This window comes from Lucilia sericata, unplaced genomic scaffold (genome assembly GCF_015586225.1).
Source record: "Lucilia sericata isolate MDLA Ls3-8-SP2 unplaced genomic scaffold, ASM1558622v1 Contig000526F_arrow, whole genome shotgun sequence".
Taxonomy (NCBI): Eukaryota; Metazoa; Arthropoda; class Insecta; order Diptera; family Calliphoridae; genus Lucilia; species Lucilia sericata.
Window position 1 is genome coordinate 234,762 of NW_023994538.1, and position 9,124 is coordinate 243,885.

Here is a 9,124-nt window from a genome sequence, read left to right on the forward strand (position 1 = left end):
TAGACTAGACTATAGACTAGACTATAGACTAGACTATAGACTAGACTATAGACTAGACTATAGACTAGACTATAGACTAGACTATAGACTAGACTATAGACTAGACTATAGACTAGACTATAGACTAGACTATAGACTAGACTATAGACTAGACTATAGACTAGACTATAGACTAGACTATAGACTAGACTATAGACTAGACTATAGACTAGACTATAGACTAGACTATAGACTAGACTATAGACTAGACTATAGACTAGACTATAGACTAGACTATAGACTAGACTATAGACTAAACTATAGACTAGACTATAGACTAGACTATAGACTAGACTATAGACTAGACTATAGACTAGACTATAGACTAGACTATAGACTAGACTAGACTAGACTATAGACTAGACTATAGACTAGACTATAGACTAGACTATAGACTAGACTGTAGACTAGACTATAAACTAGACTATAGACTAGACTATAGACTAGACTGTAGACTAGACTATAGACTAGACTATAGACTAGACTATAGACTAGACTATAGACTAGACTATAGACTAGACTATAGACTAGACTATAGACTAGACTATAGATTAGACTATAGACTAGACTATAGACTAGACTATAGACTAGACTATAGACTAGACTATAGACTAGACTATAGACTAGACTATAGACTAGACTATAGACTAGACTATAGACTAGACTATAGACTAGACTATAGACTAGACTATAGACTAGACTATAGACTAGACTATAGACTAGACTATAGACTAGACTGTAGACTAGACTAGACTGTAGACTAGACTAGACTGTAGACTAGACTAGACTGTAGACTAGACTAGACTGTAGACTAGACTAGACTGTAGACTAGACTGTAGACTAGACTATAGACTAGACTATAGACTAGACTATAGACTAGACTATAGACTAGACTATAGACTAGACTATAGACTAGACTATAGACTAGACTATAGACTAGACTATAGACTAGACTATAGACTAGACTATAGACTAGACTATAGACTAGACTAGACTATAGACTAGACTAGACTATAGACTAGACTAGACTATAGACTAGACTATAGACTAGACTATAGACTAGACTATAGACTAGACTATAGACTAGACTATAGACTAGACTATAGACTAGACTATAGACTAGACTATAGACTAGACTATAGACTAGACTATAGACTAGACTATAGACTAGACTATAGACTAGACTATAGACTAGACTATAGACTAGACTATAGACTAGACTATAGACTAGACTATAGACTAGACTATAGACTAGACTATAGACTAGACTATAGACTAGACTATAGACTAGACTATAGACTAGACTATAGACTAGACTATAGACTAGACTATAGACTAGACTATAGACTAGACTATAGACTAGACTATAGACTAGACTATAGACTAGACTATAGACTAGACTATAGACTAGACTATAGACTAGACTATAGACTAGACTATAGACTAGACTATAGACTAGACTATAGACTAGACTATAGACTAGACTATAGACTAGACTATAGACTAGACTATAGACTAGACTATAGACTAGACTATAGACTAGACTATAGACTAGACTATAGACTAGACTATAGACTAGACTATAGACTAGACTATAGACTAGACTATAGACTAGACTAGACTATAAGCTAGACTATTACTCCTAAACTTTGACATTAGGAGTAGTATTACTATCACCAACTTTGCAAGTTTCATCAGATATTGGCAATCCATTTAGTACCAAAACCAAAAAAGCTTTTACCAAACACATGCTACTTGTGCTAAAGCTTTCATACATTAACACCAACAACACAAATGTGTGTAAACAATATTTAGAGTTTACGAGTTGTAGTAGCGGGATTTGTGAGCATAAAAACACAAACAAAATGCACGTGTACAGTTACAACGCCAGCAATAATAACAAAAACAACATATGTAAAATATAGAGAAATGAATATTACACAAAATTGTAAATAAACACATACACTATTACAGTCAGGATGAAAAACATGCATACACAACTACATTTAAATAAACTTTAAGCAAGGAATATGTACGTGTTAGAAGAAGAACAAGAACAAGAATATAATATTATTTTATTTAAGCAAAGGATTTCGAAACAAACAACTCAGTTTCGAGTGAGACTTTGCCGCGTACGCGTTTCCACAGAAACAACGAAACGGTTAAATACAAAACGGATATAAAAAGTTTTTTTTTTTCAAACTTTTTTTGTTTATTTACAAATGTTGTTTATATGTATGTATGTAGCATGGCAAGAGTGCAATAAAGAATTAAAAAAATTGAAATATGTTTATTTTGTTTGTTTCATGTCTTGTACTAAATAAAATAAAGATTAAAGTGTTAGAATAAAGATTAAATTCAAGAAAAAAGTAATATAGTATTACTACAACACAAATGTGTATGTATGTGTGTGTGGGAATAACCTCAGTAAACAAAGGATTTTCTAAGTTTTTTAATGGAAATAAAGGCAGGCTTGTAATCGAAATAAATAAAAGTTTTGTTTTTATGTTTAGATGTGAATGTTTCCGTAAAAAGTTATGTCTATGATGAGATGAGTGCCTGAATGTGTGTGTGTATGTTTATCCTTTAACTTTTTTTGTATATTCTATTTAAGATTTCTGTTACATTTTATTCACTACAGTAGCGCAAAACCAAATATAATGAATAAATTATTAAAATATAAATTTATGTTTCGTAACATAAAAATATAAAATGTAATAAAATATTACAACATGTAATCCCCAAAGGTGTTTGTGTGTGTGTGTATGTGCTAGAGTATAAGTGCATAAAATTGTTGTTGTTTGTAAGGTAATTTAAGTTTTTCCTACTTCTTTTGTATAATAAATGCGGTTTTAATAATAATTTTGAGGAGGAGAATTATGGCACAGTGGGGCGAGGTATTAAAAAAAGTGAAAACCCGAAAAATAAAAAAATTATTATAAAAACTAATGAAAATGAAACGAGATAATATAAAAAATAAATTTAAAATTAAAAAATAAGTATAAAAAATGTGGTTTAGCTATAGTTGGTAAAAATTCCCTCCTAATCTCATAGCTTCTCAACAGAAAGACGACTGAACTTAACTAGATAGTCGTAGAATATAACACGGACTCAGTATATATCTAAATATATATGTAGTTTTAGATGATTTTAGATCTCTAGCTCTTCCCTTGTACGCTATTTCGTGATTTCAATAGTCAGACGGACGGACATGGATACAACGTCTTAGAATACAAAAATAACCCAGACTATATGAATATATAGGAAATGATAAAATCATTATATAGTTTGAAGAGAATTTTTTGTTTAATCCTATGACTTAGTACGTACGAAGGAGCCAAATGGGTGGCCTTCTCAAAATAGATCACCGTAAGCACTTTTTTCAAAGTATCGCCAAAAATTCTTTCATGATCCGAATAAATATAAAAATTTTATAGTTCAAAAGATCTAGAAAATGGAACCAAAATAATATTTGGTTGATTGATTGAGGGGGGCACTGAGCAAAGCGACCTGTCGTAAGATCTTTTGTAAAGCCTTTTTGTTTACCATTGGAGGTTAAGTCCTCGTATGAGTCTTAAGGTCCTAAGGTCGTTGAGAGATTAAATATTTCATTTGGCAATCAAAATCAGCCTCCAGGAATACTAGAGCTTATAATGGTAGACAGTCACAATGTACATGTTCGGAGGTTTCATTTTGTAATCCACAGAGTCTGCATAACCTTGGATCATTGTTGCCAATAATATGCTGCTGATATTTATGATCTCAGTGTCTGAAATAAAGTCTCGTTAGAATTCTTAGGTCACTCTGGTTAAGCGACAATAACTTTAGTTTTTGTCAGCGTTATAAAACTTTTTTTCTGTCATGGTATTGACTCCCAGTGGCGAAGAAATTCGGATTCAACAGAACAATTTTTTTCCCTAACTTATCCTTTTCGGAAACCAAGGCCCAGCAAATTCCCAAAACGGTACTTAAATGTGCGACTTCTTTGAGTACTTGTCTTGACCTTAACCTTAATTCACGTGGTGTTTTTTAACCAAAGAGTGAACACACACGAAGCAAAAGTTTATACATGTCGGAAACTGGTCCATGTATAAGCGCATGGCTCTCTGGCTATTCAATTGCAGACCATTGCAATCTCTTTGTGGTACATCTGATAATCTTAAGACGAAATTTTAAGCAATATACACACATTCACATTGCTGAGATGGCTGGTCAGCAGAAATGTATTTCGTAGAAGAAAGTGTAATCTCCATTAATAGCTTTCTTTCTCAAGGGGTCACTGTATGATAGGTCAGGTATACCCTTCATTCCGACCCGATATATAAACTGGGTCTTTATTGATAGCGAAGTCATATAACCTATGTGTGTTTGCCTGTCCATACGTGTCTATGTTAAAATCAATTTTCTGAAAGCCTCTGATATCTGTTGAGTCCAAGTTTTCAATAACTCTATTAGTCATACTTTCAAGAAGTTTCCTTTTTAAAATTAGCAATAGCGGTCCTCAAATAATGGAGATATTAACAAAATTCAGAAACAAACCATGGAAATATAAGATTTTTTCATTCTTTTCATTCCACAAATTTTATCAAAGGTCTCTTTTGAGGATTATTAGAATCGGTTAGAAATTTCATATACACCCCATACATATTCCCCGAAAATGTATTTATTTTAAATAAGTTCTTCTGAAATAACGTTATGAAATTTTTGCGCATAAAAATTTAATACCAAAAGCTTTCATTTCCAAAAATCAGTAAAACGATCTTAAATAATAATCATATCGGGAAAAAATAGTGGGCGTGGCATCTCCCAAATAAAGGAAATGTTAAATTAGTATATCTGAGAAAATATAAGAGCTAGAATTTGTGGAGGCATTTTTGGAGGCACTTAATAATCAACATGCATATTTAGGACAAAACATGAGCGGACTATCAATAGGGGGCGTGGCACCTTCCATATAAATTAAATATTCAAATTAATTTATCTGGAAAACTATTGGAGGTGGAATCTTAAAATCTTACCTAAAGGCCTTTAACATCCATGAGAATATTTAGGAGAAAAATGGGCGATCTTTCGTAAGGAGGTCTTGGTAACTCCCATACGGATTGAGTATAAAAATTCGTATATCTGAAAAACTATTAGAGCTAATATTTTAAAATGTTGAACGAACTTTTTTGAAAACCCTGTTATTAAAATTTAGATAATAAATTAACGGACTAGATTTAACCTCTACCACGCCCCTAAGCACATAAGTTTGTTTGCATGGACTTTATAGACTTATAAACGGATGGACCGATTTAATGAAATCTTCACATTGTCTTCCTCTATGCCTGAATGGAACTATAGGCTTCTTTCACTACCAAATTTCATTCGGGCGAGTTGCCAAAGCCCCAACATCCATATATAGGAGGCCTAGTTATAGTAGGCGTGGCACCTTCTATATAAAGATAATTTAAAATTAGTTTATTTGGGAAAATATGACAGCTAGAGTCCTCAATTTCTTTCGGGACTACATAAGTATCTTCATGAATATTTAGAACAATAAAACTCGCATATCTGGGAAACAATAAGAGCTGGAATATTAAAATGTGACCGAAGGTCTTTGACATCCAAGTGAACATTTGGAAGGAAAAATGGGTGGACTTTCATTAGAGGGCTTCAAATCTACTACTGGAGTTAAAATCCTCAATTTTTGTAGGAAGAAATTTGACATTCATGTGTACATATGGGTAATAAATTGGCGGAGGAGCAATAGGGAGGGTCGCATCTCCCATATGAATTAAATACAAAAATTCGTTTCTGTTGGAAACTTTCATTTATTTTAGAATATTTTTTTTTTACCATTGCCCCATAGTGATCCCAAAGCTCAAACATATGTACATTAAATTATTAATATTATTAAAGTTAATACCTGTACAATACCTTTCACATATCAAATTACATTTTAATTTATTAGAATTTTAATGAGAACAAAACACACAAAAAAACATTTGTTTTTGGGGCTTTTAAAGTTGAAAAAAAGAGAATCATGTTTTTTATAAATATAAAACAAAAAAAAAAAAAAAAACTTAAAAAAAAGGATAATCATACACACAACATTTACGGTGTTAATCATTTAAAGCGTAAATTGTTTCATTCATCAAGTTCCTGTCTGTTGGATCTACGGATTATTTTGTGATAAAAACGGAAGTGATTTGTTACGGTATATTTTCCTTATTCTAACACGTTTCGTTGTTTGATTGTTGTGTTCACTTTTTTTTTTTTGTTTGTGAAATAAAGGAAACATATTTTCGCTGCTGCTCTCCAAACGGAAGTTAACGATTTTAGCAACAAAAATTCTGGAGAAAAAAAACAGAAACATTTTGCAACATGTTCAAAATCATTTTTTATTCAGTGACTTGCAAATAATTGTAATTGTGTTTTTTTTTTCGCTTTAAGTGCTCAAGGTAAGTGAAGTCTTGTTTTATTGTGAAAAAAAGCAAAACTTTTCTTTAAATTAGAAAATTTCTGTGTTAAAACTCGAGAGGGTAAAAACAACAAAACACGCTGAATGATGATGTGTTTTGAGGCCATTTTAAAAATTAAATTATGAAATATACTTTTTTTCGTTATGACAGAAGGTTTGAAGTTTGTTTAAGTTTGGTGTAAATTAAAATTTGATAAATTTTTGATGATTTAAAAAAATAAATTTTAAATAACGAAATTTTAAGTATTTTTGGATACAGACTAGAATTTAACTAGAACTAAACTAGAACTGAACTAAAACTGAACTAGAACTGAACTAGAACTGAACTAGAACTGAACTAGAACTGAACTAGAACTGAACTAGACTGAACTAGAACTGAACTAGAACTGAACTAGAACTGAACTAGAACTGAACTAGAACTGAACTAGAACTGAACTAGAACTGAACTAGAACTGAACTAGAACTGAACTAGAACTGAACTAGAACTGAACTAGAACTGAACTAGAACTGAACTAGAACTGAACTAGAACTGAACTAGAACTGAACTAGAACTGAACTAGAACTGACTAGAACTGAACTAGAACTGAACTAGAACTGAACTAGAACTGAACTAGAACTGAACTAGAACTGAACTAGAACTGAACTAGAACTGAACTAGAACTGAACTAGAACTGAACTAGAACTGAACTAGAACTGAACTAGAACTGAACTAGAACTGAACTAGAACTGAACTAGAACTGAACTAGAACTGAACTAGAACTGAACTAGAACTGAACTAGAACTGAACTAGAACTGAACTAGAACTGAACTAGAACTGAACTAGAACTGAACTAGAACTGAACTAGAACTGAACTAGAACTGAACTAGAACTGAACTAGAACTGAACTAGAACTGAACTAGAACTGAACTAGAACTGAACTAGAACTGAACTAGAACTGAACTAGAACTGAACTAGAACTGAACTAGAACTGAACTAGAACTGAACTAGAACTGAACTAGAACTGAACTAGAACTGAACTAGAACTGAACTAGAACTGAACTAGAACTGAACTAGAACTGAACTAGAACTGAACTAGAACTGAACTAGAACTGAACTAGAACTGAACTAGAACTAGAACTAGAACTGAACTAGAACTGAACTAGAACTGAACTAGAACTGAACTAGAACTAGAACTGAACTAGAACTAGAACTGAACTAGAACTAGAACTGAACTAGAACTAGAACTGAACTAGAACTAGAACTGAACTAGAACTGAACTAAAACTGAACTAGAACTGAACTAGAACCAGTGATGCCAAGTGTAGGGATTTTTCCCTTTTTGTAGGGATTTTTTTAAAAAATTTCACGTGTAGGGAAAAAGGGAAAGATTTCTTACTATTGTCAAGTTGTAGGGATTTTCTCAATTTCATAGTTTTTATCAACTAAAAATATACTCTTTCATGTATTAAACTTTAAAATTAAAAATGAAATCAATTTTAAGTGTATCGTTAGTAAAAATTCCGCTTGTAATTTCTACTATATGTGTACCTATGTACATATCGCTACAAGCCTGGCATAATCCAAAATTCGGGTTTCTTGAACTGAGGTCTAAAAAATATGCGACATACTAAAATCTTTCATATAGATTTATCAAATTTCTAATATGTCTATTATTTTCGATGTGAAAACGATTTTTTGTAAACGTAAAAACTAAAACCCACGTTTTCGTGAATATTAGATAACTAAAAATTTAATTTCAATTTAGATGAGAAACATATTAAACTCAACAATCTGAATTTGGATTTTTAAAATCCCTTGATTTGTTTAAAAGTTATTAAAGAAAATAGTTAAATGTCATTAAATATTCTTACCCTTTTTTCTTGAAACTACTTTTTTGGATTATGCCAATCCTGTAGGGCGATATATTCTGACTCCTTATAGATAGAGTAGTCGGGGGCTTAATGCAGTAACTCAGGATTGAAAAAAATAATTTCATGTTCTGAAAATTTATAAAAGTAAACCGCAAAAAGTAAACGCAAAAGTAAACCTTATTTAAAATAATTATATTAAATTTTATGAAATTTTTTGTTGGGGGCACATAAAATAAATTTTTAACATCGAATATATATATATATATATATATATATATATATATATATATATATATATATATATATATATAGTTATATATATATATATATATATATATATAAAACTAAAATATTAGCTGTTTTATAATATACATATATATGTATATTATAAAACAGCTAATATTTTAGTTTTTTATGTTATTTTTGTATTTTTTTAAGATAAACTTGGAAAAAATGGAAAAAAGTAGTGTAGGGAAAAATGTAGGGAAAATAAAAAGTGGGTGTAGGGAAAAAAGGGATTTTTTCTCATAAGCGTAGGGATTTCTGAAAAAAATCTCCTGGCATCACTGACTAGAACTGAACTAGAACTGAACTAGAACTGAACTAGAACTGAACTAGAACTGAACTAGAACTGAACTAGAACTGAACTAGAACTAGAACTGAACTAGAACTAGAACTGAACTAGAACTAGAACTGAACTAGAACTAGAACTGAACTAGAACTGAACTAGAAACTAGAACTGAACTAGAACTGAACTAGAACTGAACTAGAA

At 31.3% G+C, this 9,124-nt stretch overlaps 1 long non-coding RNA gene across 1 annotated transcript; it reads left to right on the forward strand.

Moving 5' to 3' along the window:
- Positions 1-2,156: 2,156 nt before the first annotated feature.
- Positions 2,157-6,476, forward strand: LOC119605853. The gene is made up of 4 exons (XR_005231608.1): positions 2,157-2,278; positions 2,371-2,612; positions 6,158-6,238; positions 6,316-6,476. It is a non-coding gene; the product is annotated as an uncharacterized LOC119605853 (long non-coding RNA).
- The last annotated feature ends 2,648 nt before the right edge of the window (positions 6,477-9,124 follow it).